Genomic DNA, 23,704 nt, shown 5'->3' on the forward strand with positions numbered 1-23,704 from the left:
CCGATGAAAAATGACTTGGCTTTATTTATTTTTCGTTACATATTTTGGTGATTTACGTCACATGTGTATTTATTTTAACATTTGTCGTGATTTATAATAGTGTAAAATTTTAAGTCAATATAAATATTTTATTACACAGGTATTTATCTATTTAAAAACTTTTGCTAAGTTACTTATATTTTTTAATCTAAATTTATTTGTTTTATGTTATTTATTAATAAAAAAAGATACAGAGATGAGGTTTTTTTTTTTGACTTATTTTATGTCTAATCTTTAATAAAAAATTATAAAAATTAATTATTATAAGTTGTTTTTATATAGAATTTAAACGTATGGTGGAGTTTTCTGATTTGTTAGATTTGAAATGTAGGACATGAGTAGTGCCAAAAAGTCAATAAAGCATTAGTTAACAAAACTTTTTTTCCCTTATAGTACAATATATTATTTTTTAAATAAAAAGATAAGACCACACTTGTTTTAATAACCAAACAAATCTCAACCTTACATCAACAGGAGATCAAACACTAAGATGGGTTCTTATGGTTCTCTCAACTAGAGGTGGTTCTCATTTTTTCCAATCCACATATATATATATATATAAAGTATATCGTACATTACGGCTTAACGTACTTCACGTACAACAACGTGCGTGATTTTTTCTATAACATGCGTGATTAATGTTTTCAATATGCTTCATTATTTTGGGTTTTTGAGTTATAACGTGCGTGATTTTAAAATGAACGTGCGTTATTACCTGTCGTACGTGATGTACGTTAAGTCGTAATGTACGTTAACCTTCCTATATATATATATATATATATATATATATATATATATATATATAGGTACGAGATCACGAGAAAACGCCCAAAAGTGTGAGAACGGTGAGAACACATCCTGGGCCAACACGTGGCGTGCGACATGATCAGGGTCTGAGGGGCTTTTTTTTCTTTTCAATATTCTTCTTTTTTCCCGATTTTCGTGTGTGCCATGCTGCTTCATTTTTTACGTGCAAGATAATTTTGGCGTTATCTAGAATCATTAATTACTTTGGCGTTTTAATGTTTTCCCCCGATTTCGTTTCGTTGAATTAATTCTTTTTGTGTCACATAGTTAATTTTTTGGCGTTCTGGCGTTTCCCATGTCATTTTTTTGGCGTTCGTGGCGTTTGTTTAATAATTGATTACCATTGATTAATATTTTATAAGATTACAATAATACGAAATCAAAATAAACTGATAGTCTTCTGTGGATGGGATTACATCAGAGATGTACCCATCGCTTTGTTCATCACTTTCTTCAGATTCAACATCATCAAATTTTAGATTGGCGTATAACGCCATCACCTCGTCTCTTCTTTGCTGCAACCTATTCTTGAATATCATTACAACCCTGGATCTTGCATCGTTCGAAGGTGCTAAATCACAGAGTTGTTCAAGAAGAAATAGCCTCTCCGTCTTCAATATTTCCTCCGTCGGCAATGAATATTGCACCCCGTGTCGATAAGTCACTTCAACCGTTCCTGCTTCTTCATGCACCACCCAACTGCTAAGTGTTGGTAGAGGAGTATCGTCAATATCATCTGCATCATCGTCTTCTGCCGGAAATTTTCTCGTCAATCTTCTAATTACCGTTCAAGTTCTTTCACAACCGTTGGCCATTGGAACCCCAAGGGCCAGAATGTCCCTCTGAACCCCTTCATCCATACCAAGTATGGCTTTGATTGTCCTAGCCTTCACCCTTCTCCTATCAGAGAACTTTAGGATGAAACGTCTCTCCGACCTTTCAAACCTCCATGCAATAACCTTAGCCATTTTTAAGTTTTTGGCGTTTTAGACAATATGTGGCGTTTTAGACAATGTTTTTGGCGTGTTAAGGTGTGTTCTCATGTTCAACTTTTATAATGACTTTTTTTCTCGCGCAGTGACAGGTAATTACGGCGTTTTGAAAAATATAACTAAATTCAATTCCCCAAGTATTTGGCTTTCAATATAATAAATGTTAGTAATTATGTTTTCGTCGTCTCATTTTACTGTTTTTGCAGTTACCGTGTTTTGTTATCAAATTCATCTGTTTTTATGGTGTAACACGTCCCATCTTGACGGCTGTAATTATGGCGTTTTCTTTTCCAATGACGTTTAGATAAAGATGGGACTTTTTGTTTTATTCTTTTTGCACATTGTTTTAACCTTTTTTTTTATATTTATTATCATAGTACTTGTTCAAAGTAATTTTATTATAGTTTAGTAGTTTTTGGGGCGTTTTATGGCATGATGGCGTTTCACAAGTATTTGCCCGGTTAGCGTTTTATTATATTTTTCATTATAGGATTAATGTATTTGTTGTTCTTAGCTGAAAATTACATAACAAACAAAAGAAAAAGAAAATTAAAAAAAAACAAATAGAAGCAATTTATGATCTAAATCTTCAGTGTCATAAGTCTCTTTCTTCTTTTGAAACTATAAGAACTGTCACAAATAAACGGCGTTTTGGGTTTGGCGTGGTTTATTTTCTTTGCTCGTGTGTTGAAGTGTCTTTGTGGATGTTGGAGACATAGATCGACTCCGTGTGGGTGGATACTATCTGCCCATCATCTTCATTATAATCATCGAGGCCAAAGTAGCATTTACACTGGGATAGGTCTCTTCTAGTCATCCAAACCTTCTTCAAGAACAAAATGTCTTAGGAAAGACATTATGTAAGCATTAAGACCAAAAAGAAGAGAAAGAAGCAAGGTAGGAAGAATAACATTTTAAGCATGAATCAAGAATGGTCAAAAATAAGGTACCTACTATACACTAGGTCGAATCATGGCAATTCTACCTAATTCCTTATAGTTATGGCTCTGACACCAATCTGTCACACCCAACCAATGGCGGAATCATCAGAGTGGGACGAGTTCGAGATTGCAAGAGACTTCATAACACTATTTGTGACAATATTTAAATCAACCGTTTTCATTTCATAATTTCAAATTGTCAACATTACACAATAATTCAAATAACAACATGTTCATAACATAACAAAAACCAAAATTGATACAACATTTTAAACCTAATACGTCTAAATGTGTATCTAAGCATCATCACTACTTCATTTCATAGCATCATCATCCTCAACCTGTAACATGTTTAAAATAAAGTTCAATGCAAAAGCAAAGGCGAGTAAACAAGTTTAAGTATAAGTATAAAAGTTTAAAATGAATCCACATGGAAACTTAGGTTATTCAAGATCAACATAACATGGCATGCAATAATTCTAGTCAACCCTCTGTTTACGCAATAAAGAATATAATTCAACATGACCTCTCATTCACGGGTGGTGCGTTACTCCTACAGCGCTATACATGTCAAATGGAGACTCGTATAAAGCTAATTACTATTGTATCACATAAGAATCACCCAAGTATATGTATCAAGTATAACAACATAGCATTCACGTATTTGGATTGTTTTGTGCATGCATAAAGATTAAAGTTTGAGTGTAGTTTTATAATTTAACATGTTACACCCCAAAAGTGGTAAACGAAAAAGGGGGAGTTCGAGTATACTCACGGTTTTGCAAGCTTTCCATTTGTGAATCCGCGAGGGAGTTGTTGTTATGGGAGGTTGGAACACCAAGTCCTTCTACACGAAGAAATAAGGCGTATGAGTATTGGAGTACAATGATGGAGTAAAGATTCGGAGTTTAAAAACGTATGAACATAAACATATGAAAGTAATCATCAAGGTTTGATTATTTAGGTAATATAAAGGTTATGTAATATATTAATATGTCCAATAGTTCAAGCATGAGGTAGGAGGATGAATCCTCCATTTAGGAACCTCTTTTGTGTCGTATAGTTCATGCATAAGGTAGGAAGAACAAGTCTTCCATCTAGGTACCTCTTTGTTCACCACTACACTTTTTATGAACAACAAGGAGGGTCAAGAACATACAAGTAAAGAATGAAATAAGAAAAATTAATCTATGGAAAACATCAAATAGTGTGTGGATTTTCAAGTAGAATAGCCCAAGCTTGTCCTTTAATCACACAACATCAAGCTTCAAGTTTGAACACTACTTGTGGGTAAAAACCCTAAACAAAACAAAAAGTTAGTGAGGTTTACACCTCTGATTTTACATGTCTCAACCTTGTTTTTAAGCCCAACTAACCATAGATGTGGTTGTGAGCATAAGGACATAAGTTTGAGATGAGATAACTCAAGTTTAACTAAGTTTAACAAGGTTTGAATGAAAACAGAAACTTGCAGACCACTTTGGCTCCTTTTTGATGACATTCTAGACCTTGGTTTTCCATGGAAAACTTGTGGAAATGTTCCTAAGGTTAATCCAAATAAGTAGGAAAAAGAATCAAAGCAAAAGGTTAAGAGATGAGTGAGTTATGCTCACTTTTGTATGAAGATAGCAATTTGCCTTAGCTCCTGAATTCAGCTACGTTTTTGAGAGTTTGAGAGTGAATGGAGAGTGTTTAGAAAGTGAAAAATGCTTGGAGGAGGCTTGGGTTTTATAGGGGATGGATTAGGGTTGGGTTGGTGAGATTTAAATGCAAGAAACACACCTTAAACCAATCAAAAACCAAGAAAGAAGTGACCAATACACGAGCTGAATAGGTTGTTTCCGGATCCGACTGGCTCGCGGCCCGCGAAGCCTTAGTCTTGGGCGAGTCGCGGCCCGCCAGGGAGTAGCCTGGTGTGGTTTATGTTTCCAATATTGACATTTTGGCCCCCTTAAGTTTCTTATTTAGGTTTTTAGGTGTTTTGAGGATTGTTTATGATATAAAAGCATACTATAAGGATCAAACAAGTGACATTAACATAAAACAAGTATAATGAAGTATGTTTAAGCGTATGAATGTCGTATTTAAGTATCGTATGCATTCAAAAGATGTATGATTAGCATGTTTCACGTATTTGCAAGTTTAACACATAGTTTCCAAGAACTTCGAATATGTGTCATTTCATGAAATTAAACGTATAAACATGTATGAAGTATGTATAACACGAATTAAAAGAAATACAAATTTTATTTATGATTCAAGTCTCGGATTTTACAAAGATTACAACGAAAGAACGATTACAAGGACACAAGACTTCCAAAAATAGAAATACAAGCAAGACCTTCTAATTATGGAAAGTACGAATAAGCAGGGCGTTATAGCATATTACATATAACATCGTTGATATTAGCGGCAAATTATTTGTACCAAAAATTTGCAGAATCTGTTGAAAAGAATGACGAGCAATATGAAGAAATACAATACAATAGTTCAAGAAATGAACAAATTGGTTTTGGATGCAAAAACAAAGTGTTTTGGGATTCGGAAATTATGCACGTGTGTAAGCAGTGGGAAGACACACTTCAAAAAACAGCAATTTGTGTGCCTGATTCTGTTTATGAGCCTGAATCTGTTGCTTGTAATGATGAAGGAGATAACGCACATAAAGAAAATAAAGAATGTAGAGGGGATGTAGAAGATCAAGGCCAAACCAATAATGAGGACAGTGTGAGAAATAGAGAATCTGAAGGTAACATGCGATTTCAATAAAACATGAAGTTCCAAATAACTTACGATTTTGTCATTACAACATGTGATTCTATTTATTTTTTTATTAAACGTGCGAATTGTGTGCAGAACTACTGCAGACCGATGATGGAGGGAATAACAGACACATATATTGCGAAAATGCAAACTGTCAAATCGGGTTTATACGTACACAACGATTCGCTGGTGCAAGGTAAACACTTTTATTACAAAATATATGGGTAAAATTTAAATTTTATTAATAAACACTGAAAATATGGGTAAAAATTAAATTTTATTACTAAACACTTAAGTACTCACATGCAGAAGGTGGGCACAATAATGATGACATTTGTGAAATTGAAATGGGAGCAGTAAATCTAGTAGATTGTACACAGAAGCAACTACAAGAAAAAGATACGTACATGGGTGTTGATATTGAAAAAGAAAAAGATATGGTGGACCAGTGACGGCCGAAGAATTGCAATTGGTTGAATCCCTTTTGAAACTGGCACCCCCTCCATCTGAAGAACAACCCCATCTTGTAGATACAACTATTATAGTACACAAAGGAAGAAACCCAGCTACAACAATTAAAGTACACAAGGGAAGAAACCCAGCAACTAAAAGGAAATCAGACCCAAATCCATCCGAACAACAAGCAAAACAAAAACCAGGAACAAAGGATAAGGGAGAACAAACAAAGGTTGAACCAAAAGGGTTAAATGAGATAATGTTTAAAACAATAGAAAGTGTAAAAAAATCAAAATGAGAAAAGGTATTCAGAACCTAACCTGGTGGTGCATTTTGTTCCCCTTACTGCAACAGATTGGTTACTTTAAGTGAACCACTTCTGGATCGTGAATTCAGTCTACTTAGATACATGTTTGCTACATTTGCAAAAATGAAGTAAGTAAACCATTTTATCAATAAAACATGTATATATATATGCGAAAAAGGTTAAATCGACAGTTTCTTATAATATGTTTGATGGCAGCTCATTGTTTTACAAATAAAAAGCTGGGGTGAAAGCATACAAAATAATCTTCGAAAGCTTCTATAAAAATCAATATGTAGCATCAAACGGGATTGATGCATTTGTGGATGTACTAATCCTTGAAGAGAAGAAGAGGGATAAAACTTCATCACCATATAGACTCTTCCTGCATAATACAATGCTAGTAAGTTATACGTTTTATGCATAGTACATGTTATGTTTTATTCAATTCGCATAGTAGGTGTTAATATTCACATGTTATACTTTAAATTTCGCATGTTATACTTTAAATTTCGCATGTTAGGTGTTAAAATTCACATGTTAGGTTGTATTCAAATTCGCATGTTATACTTTAAATTTCGCATGTTAGGTGTTGAATTTCGCAAGTTATATATACATTCCGCATTTTATAGTGTAACTCGCATGGTAAGAATTTAATTTATGGATTTACTAATATATAAAGTGTATAAAAATCAGTCAAGCACCATGTATGTGCCTAACTTTACCGACAATCAACGGCTTGAAGTTTTTAGTTCAATTATTGAAGATATAATAAAGAAATATGAGGTAAAGAAACTGGAACTAGTTGACCTTTTGTTCATTCCAGTACTTCAAGGTGATCATTTATACTGTCTGTGCTTCCACATGAGAAACAACAAAGTTGAATTACTTGATAACTCCGGTGTCGAACAAGAGTTTGATGCTAAATACAAAGGGCTTCCACAAACTCTGGTAATAAAAAACTATTTTGCAAAATTAGTTCATATGCGTGTTATGTTAAATGTAAAAAACTAACCAAACTTTATATTATTACAGAGAAGGGTACTAGTTTTGTACTTGAAGAAGACCCTAAAAACAAAACAAGGTATCAAACAAATGGATAAATCCATTATAGAAAGAAAAAAATGGATTGGAGAACTATTAACAACGGTGTAGACTGTGGAGTATTTACCGTGCGACATACGAAAACATACAAGGGGAAAACGTCGTGGACATGTGGGTTTGCGAAGGAAGGTGAGAAAAACAACAGACAAGATGTGCAATTTCGGCTCCTAAGAAACCGGTATCTTAGTAAGATTATTCTATCCTAGTACAATCTGCAACGTCAAGAAATTATCGAGGCTACAAAGACATTTGATAAAAGGCCGAACAGGGACGCATTTCTGCAAGATTTGGATTAAAAAATCGAAGCCAGGTTGGATCTATATTTTGGGAGGTCAAAGTAAACTTTGCAACAATATTTTTATTTTGCTTAGTTAAAAACGTAATTTAATTCGTGCTTTTTTATTAGATATTGTTAACTAATTTCGAATGTTTTGTTACATAATCACTTTTTATTAGATATTGCAACAAATTTTGGATGTTTTATTAGATAACCACTTGAAAAAAAAACATACAAAGATACAAACAACCACATGGAATGCGAATTAAAACATACACATAGTTCAACAAATGATATGCACCAAATGCAACATATAAATTATATCAAATAAGGTATAAAAACAACCCTTTTAGTACTAATGTTGGAAAAAATGTGGTTCTTTGTATACTTTTGATTTTCATAATTAAAATAGCTCAAATGTACAAAAGGGAACAAACTAACGGCAAAAACCAGCATGAATACAAAAGAAGGGAAGTTGATACAATATACCAACCCTCCGAGCTTCACCCCAAGACCAAGAACAACAAATCAGAAGCTAAGCATGGGTCATGCCTGTCGGGCATGGGGTCGTGCCCCACCCAAGATTCCATGAAGAAGAAGACAAACATAAGCAGACAAGGGACACGGGGCCGTGTCTCATGGACATGAGTCGTGGTCAACTCTCAGATTTGCAAATCTTGGATCGTATATCAAGTAAAATGGTCACGGGGCCATTCCATTGAAACACGGGATTGTGTGAGCATCTGGACTGACAAGCTCAATAAATGAAGACAGAGAAGGAGAAGGGCAAGGGGTCATGCCTACTAGGCACGGGGTAATGTAAACTTTCTATTTTCAGCTATAAAAAGAGGTGCTTGGTTCAAGTGCAACTCATCCCTTGGCAAACCACTTCTCTCACACCTGCCATCACTCCACCACCACAATACCACCATCATCCACCATATTCATCTATCATCTATCTTTAGAGTGTGTGTAGTAGTCTCGGGATCCAAGATTGATCGTAAGAGTTTTGGTCAAACAAAGGCCAGGCTTGGCTAATCTTTTACATCACTTGGTGAAGACAAATCATATATGTATTACTTTTGATTTCCAAGCTTTGGGAAACTTTTTAATTGGGTATATATTAATGACTTTAATAACTAGTTTTTTTATAATGAAAGTGAACTTTATTCTATCATCTCTTCATGTTTCGTTGATTCACTCATTCGTGTCTTTATGGTCTATATAAAGCGCGTTAACTGCCCGGAAGGGGGTTAGAATGGTGGTATGGGTGGCCTCATTCATTGTATAGATCTTGCGAGGACTTGATTCAAGCTTATTAGGACTTCCCTTGAGGTAGATAGCATCAAATCGGGGGAAGTAAGAACAGCTTGAGTCCCTTACAAATAAAATACTATTAAAACTTTGAACCGGCCTTGCGGGACTGTATCCCTACTGACTCAGACCAATATGGCCGAGGGTAGTGTTGCCTCCAAAAGAGGGACATGCCACATTTTTCATTAATAACTTAGTTAATTATCTTTCAATATTCTGGCCTTGCGGGACTGTATCCCTCCTGACTCAGACCAATATGGCTGAGGGTAGCGTTGCCTCCAAAAGAGGGACATGCCACTATAACTAAGATAATCTCTTAAAAATTCCGAAGTGCGGAAATCATAAAAGGGTACATAAAGGATGAGTCGGAACCAACTGATTCTATCTTGTCTATCTATTTATTTATTTATTTATTTTCTTTATTTTGCTTATTAAAAATCTTTGCTCAAAATTTTATTAGATTAGAGGTCAAGGTTATTACGGTATTAAAAGATCATGTGCCATTGGATGACCTCGGTATCTTACCATCACTATACTACGCCAACAATGGGTGCACTTGCCCTAGCGTGTTATAGAGAGTGATAGTGTTATATCGTGTTTTATAAATTTAGAACTTGATAAAAGAGTGAAAAGTACTTAAAAATATAATAAAAATCATACGCACTCCAACACCACGTCAAGTTTTTGGCGCCGCTGCCGGGGACACAAGGATTCTACGAAAGTTTAAAATCAGCGGCCTAATCATTTTTATGCTTTTCTAATTTTCCTCTTTAGGTTTTTCTTCTTTTTCTCCTATTTTTCTACTTTCTGCAGGAATAACACGGGTCCGTGTTGATCGCCATATCAGACCTATAGTATCTGGGAAGAGTTGTTTTCTTGTTACTGTAATAACCACACATGGCCGTGTTACAGGAGCACGGGGCCGTGTCAAACCTCCAGTATCTGGGAACCTAAAAACAGAAACTTTTTCTAGAAAACACAGGGTCATGCCTATATAGACACGGGGCCGTGCTACCCTTATGATCAGCCATTTTTGTGTTTTTATTCATAGAAAGTCACGTAACTCTGCATAATTCACATGAAATACGACCTGGTGCATGACCTCCGCCTCCGACAAAGACATAAAAGTGCCACTCGACGAACCAGAGCGCTTTTTAAGAAAAAGACTTCAATCTAAAAACCGACAAAAAGCCTCAACCCAAAACCTCCCCATGGCGGATCAATGCACTCTCTTGGATTACCTACGGCCTACGGTCGGTAATCTTGGAGCCGCTATTGACCCTCCTAATGTCGATGCCAACAACTTTGAGCTTCGACCACACCTAATCCAAATGCTCCAAAATTCTGCCATCTTTCACGGCCTACCCGATGAAGATCCCCATTTACATATTACCAACTTTTTGGAAATATGTGACACCTTTCGGATCAATGGAGCCTCCAACAATGCTATCCGGCTCCGTGTGTTCCCCTTTTCCCTCAAAGATTGAGCAAAAGCTTGGCTAAATACCCTCCCAAGTGGGTCCGTGCACACTTGGGTTGAACTTGCCCAAAATTTTCTCTACAAATGCTTCCCTCCCGATAAAACCGCCAAACTCATGACCGAGATTAATTCATACTCTCAAGACGACGGGGAATCTTTGTACGAGACATGGGAGAAGTTCAAGGAGTTATTAAGGAAATGTCCACATCATGGTCTTGAATATTGGCAACAAGTGTCCATTTTCTACAATGGACTCTTACCACACACTAGGAAAATCCTTGATTCTAACTCCGGGGGACTGCCTGGGAATCGGCGCCTCGATAAATTTATACCCAAATTGAAGAAATTGCTCAAAACAGTTTTCAATGGCACACTCCTAGGGATTCAAAATCCATAGCCTCGGGCGCCCATAAAGTGGACAAAACCACTTCTTTACAAACTCAAATCTAAGCCTTAGCTTCAAAAATAAAGAAACTTGAATTAAATAAAACGGTTTCGGTTATGGCTTGTGAAGGATGTGGCGGACTACATGAAAACTAGAGTTGTATGAAAGATATAGAAAATCAAATGGAAGTGGTGAATTCCCTCAATAACCGTCCATGACCACCGGGAGCTCCAAGTAACTCCTTCACCCCCGAGTGGCGAAATCACCCCAACTTTAGTTGGAGGGAATCAGGAGGTAATAACCAACAAATCAAAATCAATGATCTAACTTTCAACAACAACCCTAAAATGAGCAACATAGTTTCCAACCACAACAAGGAGGAGGAGAAAGACTTGAGGATCTCATCACTCGTCTTTTCTCCAAACCCGACAAGAGGTATTTGGAAAGGTTCCTACAAACCGATGCCGAAATTAGGAACCAACGGACTGGCATGAAAAATATTGAAAAACAAGTAAGCCAACTCGCCCAAAATTTCTACGAAATACCACTAGGAGCCTTGCCTAGTAATACCGAACCAAACCCAAAAGCCCATGTGAATGTTGTCACACCCCCAAAATCCACACGCGGAGTATCACCGCCTGGAGGCGTGACTGACCAGGATCAAGCCACCAATCATATTGAACATAACAAGTAATAAGTAAAATTCAACCACACAATATGAAAGGTGTTCAAATAAAAATCGTAGTTAAGTGTTTAGCGGAAGCATAATTGTAAAACCCAATGTAAGTGTTAAGTACAAAATAAAGTAATGTTTTTAGCATGGCACATTCTGCCATGTCCCACAACGACCGCGCCTCCCTGTGCAAGCTCCATGAGTACCTAACGACCTGCAAGGCATGTAACAACGAGTCAACAACAAAGTTGAGCGAGTTCACAGTTGGTTGTTTAGTTATAGTATTCGTTTCGTAAACCATATGTTCGTTTTGTAAACCGTGTATCGTATTAGTTCGTATCGCGGTCTCCCAGACATGTTTGCGAAGATTAGTGGGGGCTTCCCATGTGTTACTAGACTAGTTGTATCTGTATTCGTATCGCGGCCTCCCAGACATGTTTGCGAAGATTAGTATTTGTATCGCAGCCTCCCAGACATGTTTGCGAAGATTAGTGGGGGTTTCCCATGTGTTACTTGACTAGCTGTATCTGTATTCGTATCGCGGCCTCCCAGACATGTTTGGCGAAGATTAGTATTCGTATCGTGGCCTCCCAGACATGTTTGCGAAGATTAATGGAGGTTTCCCATGTGTTACTAGTCTAGTTGTATCTATAGGTGTCCTTCCCCGAACGAGGACAGTGGTACGTATTCCAGTAGTGATGAAAGTACGAGTATCATTCAATCCCATTCCCAACCCACCAGGAATCCCATGCCTTGGTAAGAGTGTGAACTCACCTTGGTTTGCTCGGCAGATACACGAAAAGGTTACTTGAGCTATAAGGGGGTCAACCACGTCCTAACATGGTTACCATACGAGTTAGGTCTAGGTTCAAGTAGTGCACGTAAGTTTCCATATAAACTAACAGGTTGCTAGCACAAATGATCATGGCATACACAGGTAACACGTTAACAGTCAAACACATAATATATCCGAACCCAATGGTTGGGCTCGCATAAGTCAAAAGGCCCAACAACCTTGTGCGATTCACTAATGGAACCCAAAGATACCTGGCCCAACCTGTTGTGCGTCCAGCACATCTTGTGCGAGTCATAACAGGTTGTGCGATCCAAAACATACCCGGCCCAGCTAACATAAGAAATCCATATGCATGCGGCCCAAACAGAATAAACATGAGTCTTGTGCAGTCCGGATGGTCTTGTGCTACTGACCAGTCCTTGTGCGATTGAGATTGGGTTGTGAGGCCCAACATTTTAACAGTTCAAGTAGTTTGTGTGTGGCCCAAGTCTTGTGCGACCATGCATAACAAAGCGGTACTCTGTGCTTTATGTGATTGTACCCACTTGTGCGATTCCCTTGTGCGACCAGTCTTGTGCGATCAAATCAGATTCTATGTGATCTGATCTTATGCGACCGAAGGGAAACTTGTGCGATTTGTTTTAATATCCGAAAGTTATGCTAATTAGTTACATGGTTTCCATATTTGCACACAATCAATCAATAACTAACAGTTTTAGATTATGCAAATTATTGATCAAACAAGGGTTTTATCACCTAATTCATATAAACCCTAATTATATTCGAAGCATAAACAATACCTTATCAATTCATATAATTTGGTCCGATTACATAAACATAAAACCGATTACATACATTCGATCCAAATCATCATGCAAACAATCCGAAAACAGGACATGATAGCCGTTTAACATCTATTCGGTTTTAGATCACCATCATACAATCTGATTCACTAGAACATCATCATTCACACAAACAATTCTAGTTATCACATAAAATCATGGCACCCATAATATCATCTAATCAAAACAATAACAGTGAAATACTAACTGGTTAGAAGGTAGATCAAAGATTGATTCGATCAAGGGAAGATCTTCGAGAGATGGGGATGTGTCGCTGTCGGCTTCGAGAGGAGAGAAGGAGAGAATAGGATTTCGTGTGTGTGTTGTGTTTTGCAACTAATGAGGAGTATACATCCTCCTCATGGGTTATACGACACAAAGGAGTGGGCCGAACCCATCATGGGCCGCCCTTGTGGTTCGAGTGCAAAGAGTATGGCCCGAATGGGCTTGTGCGATCTAGTTAGAGTTGTGCAATTCGGGTTACATACATTTGTTACACATAAACATATAACATAACATTAAATTAATCAAGCAAGTTCATATAATCACATCACGTTCACATACGTTACATTAAACACAAAGATAGGTTCAAAATACGTGTTGTCACATTATCCCAAACTTGAAAGAATTTTGTCCCGAAATTTAGCATGCGGTTACTGAGGAAGCTAGTTGTGTTGTGTAGTTTACTGGTTTTCCTGGGGTGTCACATCATCCCCCCGTTGATTTGGAATTTCGTCCCGAAATTCTGTAGTAGCTTCAGCCTCAGTGGTAGTTGCATTGTTTTCGAACAACTGGGGATACTTGAGTTTCGTTTGATCTTCTCGTTCCCAGGTGAACTCTGTGCCACGAGGGGAGTTCCAACGAACTCGTACAAGAGGGATTCTAGTGTGCTTGAGGACCTTAACGTCTCGGTCTGTGATTTCAACTGGTTCCTTGACGAATCGCAACTGATCGTCGATAGTGAGCTCCTTCAAAGGAACTATGAGGGTCTCATCTGACAGACACTTCTTCAGATTTGACACGTGAAAGATGTTGTGAACTCCACCGAGTTCTGCTGGTATGTTCAGTTTGGAGGCCACCTTGCCTATCTTCTCGAGGATTTCGAACGGTCCAACATAACGTGGGTTAAGTTTACCTCGTTTGCCAAAACGAACTACACCTTTCCAAGGTGAGACTTTGAGTAGCACTCGATCCCCAACCTGGAACTCGAATGGTTTCCTACGCTTATCAGCGTAGCTTTTCTGACGGTCACGAGCTGCCGCCATGCGTTGCCGTATCTGAGCAATTCTTTCCGTTGCGTCCACTACAAGTTCTGGACCCGTGATCTGCCTATCACCCACCTCTGCCCAACAAAGGGGTGATCGGCATTTACGCCCGTACAATGCCTCAAACGGAGCGGCTTGAATGCTGGTGTGGTAACTGTTGTTGTACGAGAACTCCACTAACAGGAGATGCTTTTCCCAGCCATTGCCGAAATCGATTACACATGCCCTAAGCATGTCTTCTAGGGTTTGAATAGTACGCTCAGACTGCCCATCCGTCTGAGGGTGATAAGTTGTGCTCATGTCCAATCGTGAGCCAAAAGATTTGTGCATCGCTTGCCACAGTTCAGAAGTAAAACGTGCATCACGATCCGAAATAATAGAGGTGGGCACCCCGTGCCTCGAAACCACTTCTTTTAAGTAAATGCCTACTAAAGTAGAGAACTTGTCTGTTTCCTTGATAGACAAGAAGTGTGCAGACTTAGTGAGTCGATCCACGATCACCCAAATAGTATCATTCCCACGTTGAGATCTAGGCAGGCCAGTAACAAAATCCATGGAAATTTCCTCCCATTTCCATTGTGGTATCTTTGGTTGCTGGAGTAGGCCTGATGGTTTCTGGTATTCTGTCTTGACTCTCGCACAAGTCAAGCACTTGCTGACGTAAGTTGCTATGTGGGCTTTCATGCTAGGCCACCAATACGTAGTTCTGATATCGTGGTACATCTTATCCGAACCTGGATGTACTGAGTAGCGAGACTTATGTGCTTTATCCATCACTAGCTTGCGTAGGTTTCCATAATGTGGGACCCAAATACGTCCTGGCACATAGTAGGCGCCGTCTTCCTTTTGTTCTAATCGTTGCCTTGAGCCGCGTAAGGCTTCAGCCCTGACATTTTCTGGTTTCAATGCTTCTATCTGAGCATCTTGTATCTGTGCAGGAAGACTAGATTGAATGGTGAGTTGCAACGCTCGTACACGCCTAGGTGTAGTATCCTTTCGACTGAGGGCGTCGGCCACCACATTGGCTTTGCCCGGATGGTACTTAATTGCGCATTCGTAATCATTTAAAAGCTTGACCCATCGACGTTGACGCATGTTTAATTCCTTCTGCTTGAAGATATGCTCGAGACTCCTGTGATCGGTGTAGATGGTGCACTTGGTACCGTACAGGTAATGTCTCCATATCTTAAGCGCGAAAACGACAGCTCCCAGCTCTAAATCGTGTGTAGTGTAATTCTGTTCATGAATCTTAAGTTGGCGCGAGGCGTAAGCAATGACTTTATCCCGTTGCATCAATACGCAACCAAGACCCTGTATTGATGCATCACAATAAACCACGAAATCGTCTGTGCCCTCTGGCAAGGAAAGAATAGGTGCGCTACAGAGTCTATCCTTTAAGTGTTGAAAAGCTGTTTCCTGTGTATTACCCCATCGATAAGTAACGCCCTTCTGCGTTAGTAAGGTGAGAGGTTGCGCAATCTAGGAAAAATCCTTGATAAACCTCCTGTAGTAACCTGCCAAACCCAAGAATTGGCGAATTTCCGTTGGTGTACGTGGTGCAGGTAAGTTCTTGTCACACCCCTATTTTCCACGTGTCACCGGTGGGCCCGGTGGGGGATTCCGTGACGTAGTTGATATCGTCATAGTCAAACATACAAAAATATAAATGCACAGCGGAAGCAAAGAAAGATTTATTTCAACTTAAAATATTGTAATATTCAAGTATCACAAATTAGTCGAAATAGATCCACAGGCAGATCCAAACAAAAAGGAAACTTCATTTCAACAGACTTCATGCATCATAAGCTTGCGAGACTTCTATGGATGCTTAAGGAGTGACCAGCCTATTACGCGTAGTACCTGCACTTAGCCTTTTTGGAAAATACGTCAGTTTACACTGGTAAATACAATTTAACTGACTCATTTTGAAAATGTTTAAAATTGATTTAAATGCCTGTGGCATAAAAATTTTTATAACTTGGGATAATTATTTGCTTAATAATCTTGTAAAAGAATTACATGTTCGTTATGCGTTCAGTGGCCCGGGTCATGCCGGGTTAAAGATTAATAGACACACCACTTAATATAATTCCGCCGCAAGACTTCTCTCGACCGACGATTATACTTTAATGAAATGGACTACGGGTGTACGCCTACACCCGTGTGCTAAGGTCGTGGCCATTCTTTGAATGATGCCAAAGATATCCGGGACATGGTCATTAAACCCCCAAAGGCGTTAAACAAACAAAACAGCATTTTTAAACGGGTTAATTTGACAACACTTAGCCATCAACTGGTTAAGGTCAATTCCCCGACCAAGTGGTATTTTATATACCGTACCCCAAGCCCGTATAGGGAAAATAAGTTAAACGTATTTACCTGAGCAAATTTATACAATTTTCCCAGCTGTATACCACCAAGCAAGTACAGATAGCTTTTACTGGGCTCCTAAATCTGGAACGAAGGTTTTTAATAACCTATTAGATTTCTAACGGGTCTTTAATTAAGCCTAAGCTCAGATCGGTTAGTTTTAATCAGAAGAATACGGTTCAAACGCATGACAAAGCGAAGACCGATTTAGAATGTGGTTTTGACCCGACAAGCTTGCATGCTTGTTTAATATGGGTAACTTAAACACATTCTGGAATTTGAGATAAAAACGATATGGTTTGACCCGTTTCGGCTAATATATGCAAACTAGTTACATACGCCGATCCGAACGCGAAAAGTGCGTAACAAGTAACCAATGAATCATGAATAGGTTTCCTAAGTTAGTATGCCCTAAATATGTTGTGATATCAGCAGGATACCTTCCGTTATGCCCCAAATAGTTTTAAACCCAAACTATGCCTTATGAGGGCATTTTGGTCATTTTAAAGGGTGTACAAGGGTTTAAATCATAACCTGAAGTACAGGTCTGATTAATTCTGTAAATATACTTAATTTACTAAGTTATAACAGTAGGGTATCAAACCTAGGTGAATTTTATTACCTTTAACCTTATTATGCACCGTAGGGGCATTTTGGTAATTTCACATGTGCCTAAAAGGTCACTTCTGGAATTCTGAGTTAAAATATTTGCCTACTATTAAAAATATAAAAACTTACTGAACACATCAGTAGGTATCAACCCTTTATGCTTAAAAAGGTTCTAGTACATACTTATGCGCTTAAAATGCTTAAAAAGGCGATTTAGAGCCATTTTCGGGTTTTCTAAGAAGAGCTGATATTTTTATTATTCCAGAAGGCTCAAAATATTTTATTTATCATTTTAGATCAGTAGAAAAAGGTTTGGGGTCAAAAGGATTTGTAAAACTCATTTTATAGCCCAAAAGGGCAAAACCGGCAATTACCGAATCAAGCCTATAACCCTATGTTATGCTCAGCCTAAAAATAAATAAAAATCTTTAAAAATCCCAAAATATTATTTTATATCAGTAGGTAAGAAGTTTGGTATCAAAAATTGGGTTTAGATAGGATATATGCTAATTACGCCGTTTAATTAATAAAAGGCTTTCTAATTACGCTATTGAGCATAACTTCTAATCTAGACCTCAAAATGATGTCAAATTTTAGGGACAAGTTTATAATTCAGTAGTGAAAGTTTCTATCCTTTCACATTTTCAAAAACGTCGTTTTAAGGTCAAAAGGGCATAACGGTCAACGTTTAGGCTTTTTACGGAAACAAGCATGAACTAGGATTTCTATGGAACCAAGTTGTATAACTTTAGAGAGTTATACTAACTTATAATACGGTCCTAATGGAATCCTAAGGCATATCTAAACTAAGCTAAATCGGGTCAGAACTGAAAGTCAAAGCAAAAGTCAACTTTTGCGACTTTCGGTTCCGAACCGGGCATATACTTAGAATTGTTGGGTTGAACCATGTTTAAACATGTTCAACTAATATTTACCAAGTTATTAAAGTGGCAAAACTGAGGGAGGTTCTCACGTAGCCATGTCCGTTGCGAACAATGGCTCAGCCATTTGAAAGTCAAAGCGTTTATCGAAAACGCTTGACTTTTCGGCTATAAACGCTAAATAATTAAACTAAGCACGAAAGGGGACTTACAAAGGGTCCAAAGGACTGAGGGAGGTTCTCAAAAGAGTTCAAGATCCTCACAATTCAGAGAATTTATCAGATTGAAGGAGAGGTGCAAATGAGAGCCAAACATTCAATAGGTATTTATAGGATTTAAAGGACCGTTAGGATCGTTCCTTGATAAATGTGATCAAATCTGGACCGTACACCTTTACCCCTTATTTTAGAAATCTATGGGCTGCCCAAGGACTGAAGAAAACCATTTGCAATTGATTAAAACAGCTGTAACAGCTGGTAACAACTGGTAACAGCTGGAAATCAAGTTTCTAAAATGGCAGTTTTGGTCCCTGCATGCTTCTAGCCCCTTTCTGATGCGTTTGAGGCCCGTTAAACCATTTTTAAGGCTATAAAATGATGCCTAAGCATAGGTAATATGAAACATGCTCAAAAATATGCCGGATGTCGGTTCGTTTGGTCGTACGGTCACGTTGTTCCGCTAATTACGACGGAACACGGACGGACGCGAAAAACGGTCCAAATTACGCGACAAGTGGAATTTTATCATGCCACACACTAAAATAAAATATTTTAGTGCTTACATAAATTTTTGGGTGTCCGGGGATATACAGAATGCGAGATATGCGCAAAAGTGCAAACTTGTGCACTTTTTGACACTTTTAGTCCCTGCATGACATAAAAGTTTATTTTTGCGCACCAAACACCTCTAAGCCTATATCTAAGCTATATAAATAATAAATGGGGTATGTTTAACTCATGGACATATTCCGGAAGGTCCGTTATCAAACGATTCGACCTCCTTTTGCAGTTTGACGTAATTAGTCCCTTAATTGCGCAAAGTAGCGCGAAATGCCGTTTAATGATATCTAAGCCTTCCATGGCCCATAATAATCATTCCTAAGCATATACTTAAATATTACTACGCTCTCGTTTGCTTAAATGGTCCCCGAATGGCGTAGATTCAAAAGTTGACGCTTTAGGTCCCTCTATTGCGGAAACTTGCGCATCTCATCATTTAATAGCATTGAAGCCTCATCTAATCCATATTGGGCATTCTTGTAAGTATTATTAAACATCACGATGCTTCGGGTTCGCTAAAAGGTCATTCAGAGGTATAATTAAACATATTGACACTTTTAGCCCCTCTAATTTGCAAAGTTGCGCGTAACTTTGCTTATAGACATCAAAACCTTATATGGCCATTACTTGGCATTCCCGAGAGTATAATTAAACATCATGAAGCTCCCGGTTTGTTAAAAGGTCACTCAGAGGTAAGGATTAACATGTTGACGCTTTTAACCCTTCATCGCGCAAACTTTCATTTAATCACGCAAACGGCTACACTTATTCATCAAGTGGCACATTTGTGAATATAAACATTGTAAGAGGTTATTTAGAAACTTATTTTAGGTATGCTAACACGTTCAGTCCTTTTATAATCAAAGTTTTAAATTTTTCGAAAAAAATTAGTCCCTAAATTTCACTGTTTGACTTCATTAGGGTTTATTACACGTGTCAATACATCATTGGACGTGATTTTACGAGGTGTTACATCCTCACCCCCTTAAAAGAAATCTCGACCTCGATATTTGCTAAATGATGGAAGTACTTTTTTTTATAATGGACATAACTTCTATAGCATATCTGGGGCTTTTCCACGCACCCCAGTTGACCTTTATAATAGGTACGTGTATCCTTTTTGGGGCTTCTTAACATGCCGATCCTTAATCGATACAGGTTTCTCATCATATCATAGATCTGCATATCATTACGTGATAATGCTTCTTGACTTATTGGGGAATCATATCCTTAAACCTTTAGTGTGGGTCATATTGTGAGTTCCACCAAGCTCCTTAAATGGGTTTTAGCTCATAAGCTATTTGATCTTGATATATTCGATTTCCTCGAATGATTCTGTATATTCAGAGCTTAACTTGTCTGATAATTAATAGATTGGTACACCCTTCCATGGTGATATCTTTGTTGAACTTTATCCCTTAATCAAAAACTTAGGAGGGTTGCTACATTCATTAATCCTTGATTTTCTGCCGAATACCGGCAACTTATAGATGATTACGGATGTGCACGATCTTATTCGTTGTTTCCAAGGCAACTTTCAGATCCTAATAATTGGACTTGCCAATTTTCTGTCTAACAATAGATGTTTAACATCTCATCTATACAAGGTCTCCCAAGGAGCAGCCTTGATACTTATATAACAATTATTATATAAAAGTTTATCTTAAGGTGAGTTGGTTATTCCAATCACTGCTTAAAACTAATCTTAAGGAATAGCTAATCATTGCCGCTAGTCGAACAAATCGACGATCCTGGGCAGCTTAATTAACAATACCGAATCATCTTTCTTAATTAACAATACCGAATCCTCGGAGTATTAAGTTAGGCTATATGAATTTTCTATTTCAAAATTTACTTAATCAAGGTTTCGATTCTTCCAATGATGGTACTAGCCGTCTTGAAGATTTTATAATAATACTGCCCTAAATGGGATGTAAACTTTAACTCGACTTGCCTTTCAGGAGGTGAACAGGGAAATTCTAGGAGAAGATAATCAAGATACAAGGAGGTTATAGAGATTTTTCATATCTCAGGCTCCAGTTTATCCATTATTGCTTGTGTCAAATAAATGACACATTTATGTTACAAGTCCACGAATTCCTTAATCGGGAACATTTACTTGGACAATCCTATTGTGGACATCTTCTTTGAATACCATTAGTTGACTTTTAGTATCATATGATTATCGGAATATCTTTGTGGTTCCATGCATTAAACCTCCATGTTGATCAGGCATGGAAGAAATCTATAGAACTTGCTAGGATACACCAACCCTCATATGGCACTTTTTGTCATACCATCTGGTATTCTTAATCAATAGAGATTAAAGAGATATCAATTATATATGCAACGCACTTCCTCTAGAGAGAGGATACTTCTAAAATTCTACGATTAGAAGTTTCTGACAGGAACAGGAGTAATGGTTCTTATAATTTCGCTTGTAAGTTTTACCTTACACTTAGTATCTGGGGTTCTTATGGGCAAATTTCTAAAAGTTTACTAAGCTTACGGTCTTATGAGAGGCTTAGCAATACCTGAAACCAAACGTAATTCTTAGAAAAAGGATCACAATAAGTGATTTATCTAATGTCATTACTAAGGTGAACAGCCTCTAATCGTACATCAGGAGGGTTAAACGCCTCCATTCTTAATCCCTTTTAACTTAGCTGCGGAATCTTTAACAATTTCCGGACAATCTCAGCTTTGACTGGTTATTTCTTAATCTGTATAACGTGAGTAGCTGAGGTAGATCTGGATTTATGATGAGCCGGTTTTGAAAACTAAATGTGCCCTCTTATTGCCGATGCTAGCCACTGATAATTAATTACATTAAGCTTAGATTTTGGGTAATCTAAATAGAACACTATCTCAGCAAAAGGATTAAGATTTGCGACATACTGTCGACCATCTAGAACTTTTATGGTGAGAGTAAAAATTTCTACTGTCACACCCCTAAAATACCACATGCGGAAACCCTCGCGAGGCGTGTGACATACCAGGATCCAAGCCACCAATCACATTGAACTCATAAATGTATTTAAATAAAACTTTCATTCATTAACATAAAGTGTTACAGGCGTTACATGTCATTCATTGTATACAGCGGAAGCATAATTCATTTGTTAAGTGTTTCGTAAAACATGTGTATATAAACCATTAAGCTTGTATTGCGATTCCTTGTATCTTGACCCATGACCACTCCAGCCTCCCAGACAGCAAGTTCCAAATGATATAAGCCTACAGACCTGCAAGCATGCAGACAAGTGTGTCAGACGACGCTGGTGAGTTCAAAGTTTTGTTAACATGTTTTGTTACCAGATATGTGTATAAAACAGTTCAACGATTTGTTTTGATGTTGTTATTACTCGATTACCATATGTGGCGACTAGATGTGAATGCCCAACCCCAATGCCTCCATTTAGGCATTGGTCATGATGTCAAGGTATCAAACAACCTTGAATAGATGTAAGGGGTCTTATATGTACACGATGTGAATGCCCAACCCCAATGCCTCTAACTAGGCATTGGTCATGAAGTCCAGGTAATTAGTTCACGCCCGTCCTTTCGGCCCGGTGTGAGGGTGCCAAACCTAATAGCGCTATCAACTAAATACCTCGTTGCTTCTTCAGCAACACGGTAGATGTACGGGGTCTTACATGATTTACACTGTGTTCAATAACCAACATCCCAAATAAACAGTTTACCCAGTATTCCATTCCGAAACGTTTACCAGATGTCCCAAACCACCGGGACGCATGCTTAGAAAAGTGCAGTGAACTCACCTTAGAGTGCTCGGTAGACTTTATTACTCGTTTAACCAACAATCAATCAAGTCCTATGATAATTGCACATATAACAGTCAGTATGCATACAAGCTCGGTACGTGTCACTCCACATTTATTCATCAATTAGTGCACACAACATACAAGTAGTGACATTTGTCAACCCGTACACCTACTTATTCAGTTAAGCACAAAGTATAAGGATTCATTAATCAAGTTCGGCTCGATGAACCTATGGTCCGAACAACTATGGGCCCGAAGGAAAATAAATCTCATCCAACATGCCCGGCCCGACAAGCATTGACAAAAGTTGGGCCGCTCGGCCCGAGTCCAGCCCAACACATATGCGGTTGGACCACACTCACCTACACATTTGTTTGCACAATTTTTAATTCCAATTAACCAGTGCAGCCCGTGTTTTAACCATTTCACCCGACTAGTACTACCCATCCCAAAATCAGAGCCTACAGCCCAATAGTGGAGTGTGTGTGTGTGGCCCAACTACCGTGTAGCCCAAATACATAATGAGTCCAGAAGACTGTGCGGCTCACTGTCCCATATGCAGCCTATTTACAACCTAGGGATGTGCGATCAGAGTATACATGTGCAATTCAAATTTGAGGTTGACCAAGTCAGCCCCCCTTTCATAATTTTTAGTAACCATCCCTTCATATCACACGATCAACTGTTACAGAAACTAGGAAATTCTCATGAACCCTACTATCAGTTCATCATTATTAGCACACTAGCTTAGATTCATAACACCCTTCATCATGCCATCCCCAGGTTAACCTCATTACATAACATCATTTATTCAAGCCACTATGAACTCTCCTCATCAGCCG

At 38.1% G+C, this 23,704-nt stretch overlaps 1 long non-coding RNA gene and 1 other non-coding gene across 2 annotated transcripts; both read right to left on the minus strand.

The window, feature by feature from the left end:
* Positions 1-3,016: 3,016 nt before the first annotated feature.
* On the minus strand, positions 3,017-6,750 carry LOC110864067. The gene is made up of 4 exons (XR_002549595.1): positions 6,562-6,750; positions 6,319-6,414; positions 3,555-3,626; positions 3,017-3,120 (listed from the first exon to the last, which is right to left on the minus strand). It is a non-coding gene; the product is annotated as an uncharacterized LOC110864067 (long non-coding RNA).
* A 3,836-nt stretch (positions 6,751-10,586) lies between these two features.
* On the minus strand, positions 10,587-10,693 carry LOC118480103. Its single transcript, XR_004861739.1, has one exon. It is a non-coding gene; the product is annotated as a small nucleolar RNA R71 (small nucleolar RNA).
* Positions 10,694-23,704: the final 13,011 nt, after the last annotated feature.

Source organism: Helianthus annuus, chromosome 6 (assembly GCF_002127325.2).
Source record: "Helianthus annuus cultivar XRQ/B chromosome 6, HanXRQr2.0-SUNRISE, whole genome shotgun sequence".
NCBI lineage: Eukaryota > Viridiplantae > Streptophyta > Magnoliopsida > Asterales > Asteraceae > Helianthus > Helianthus annuus.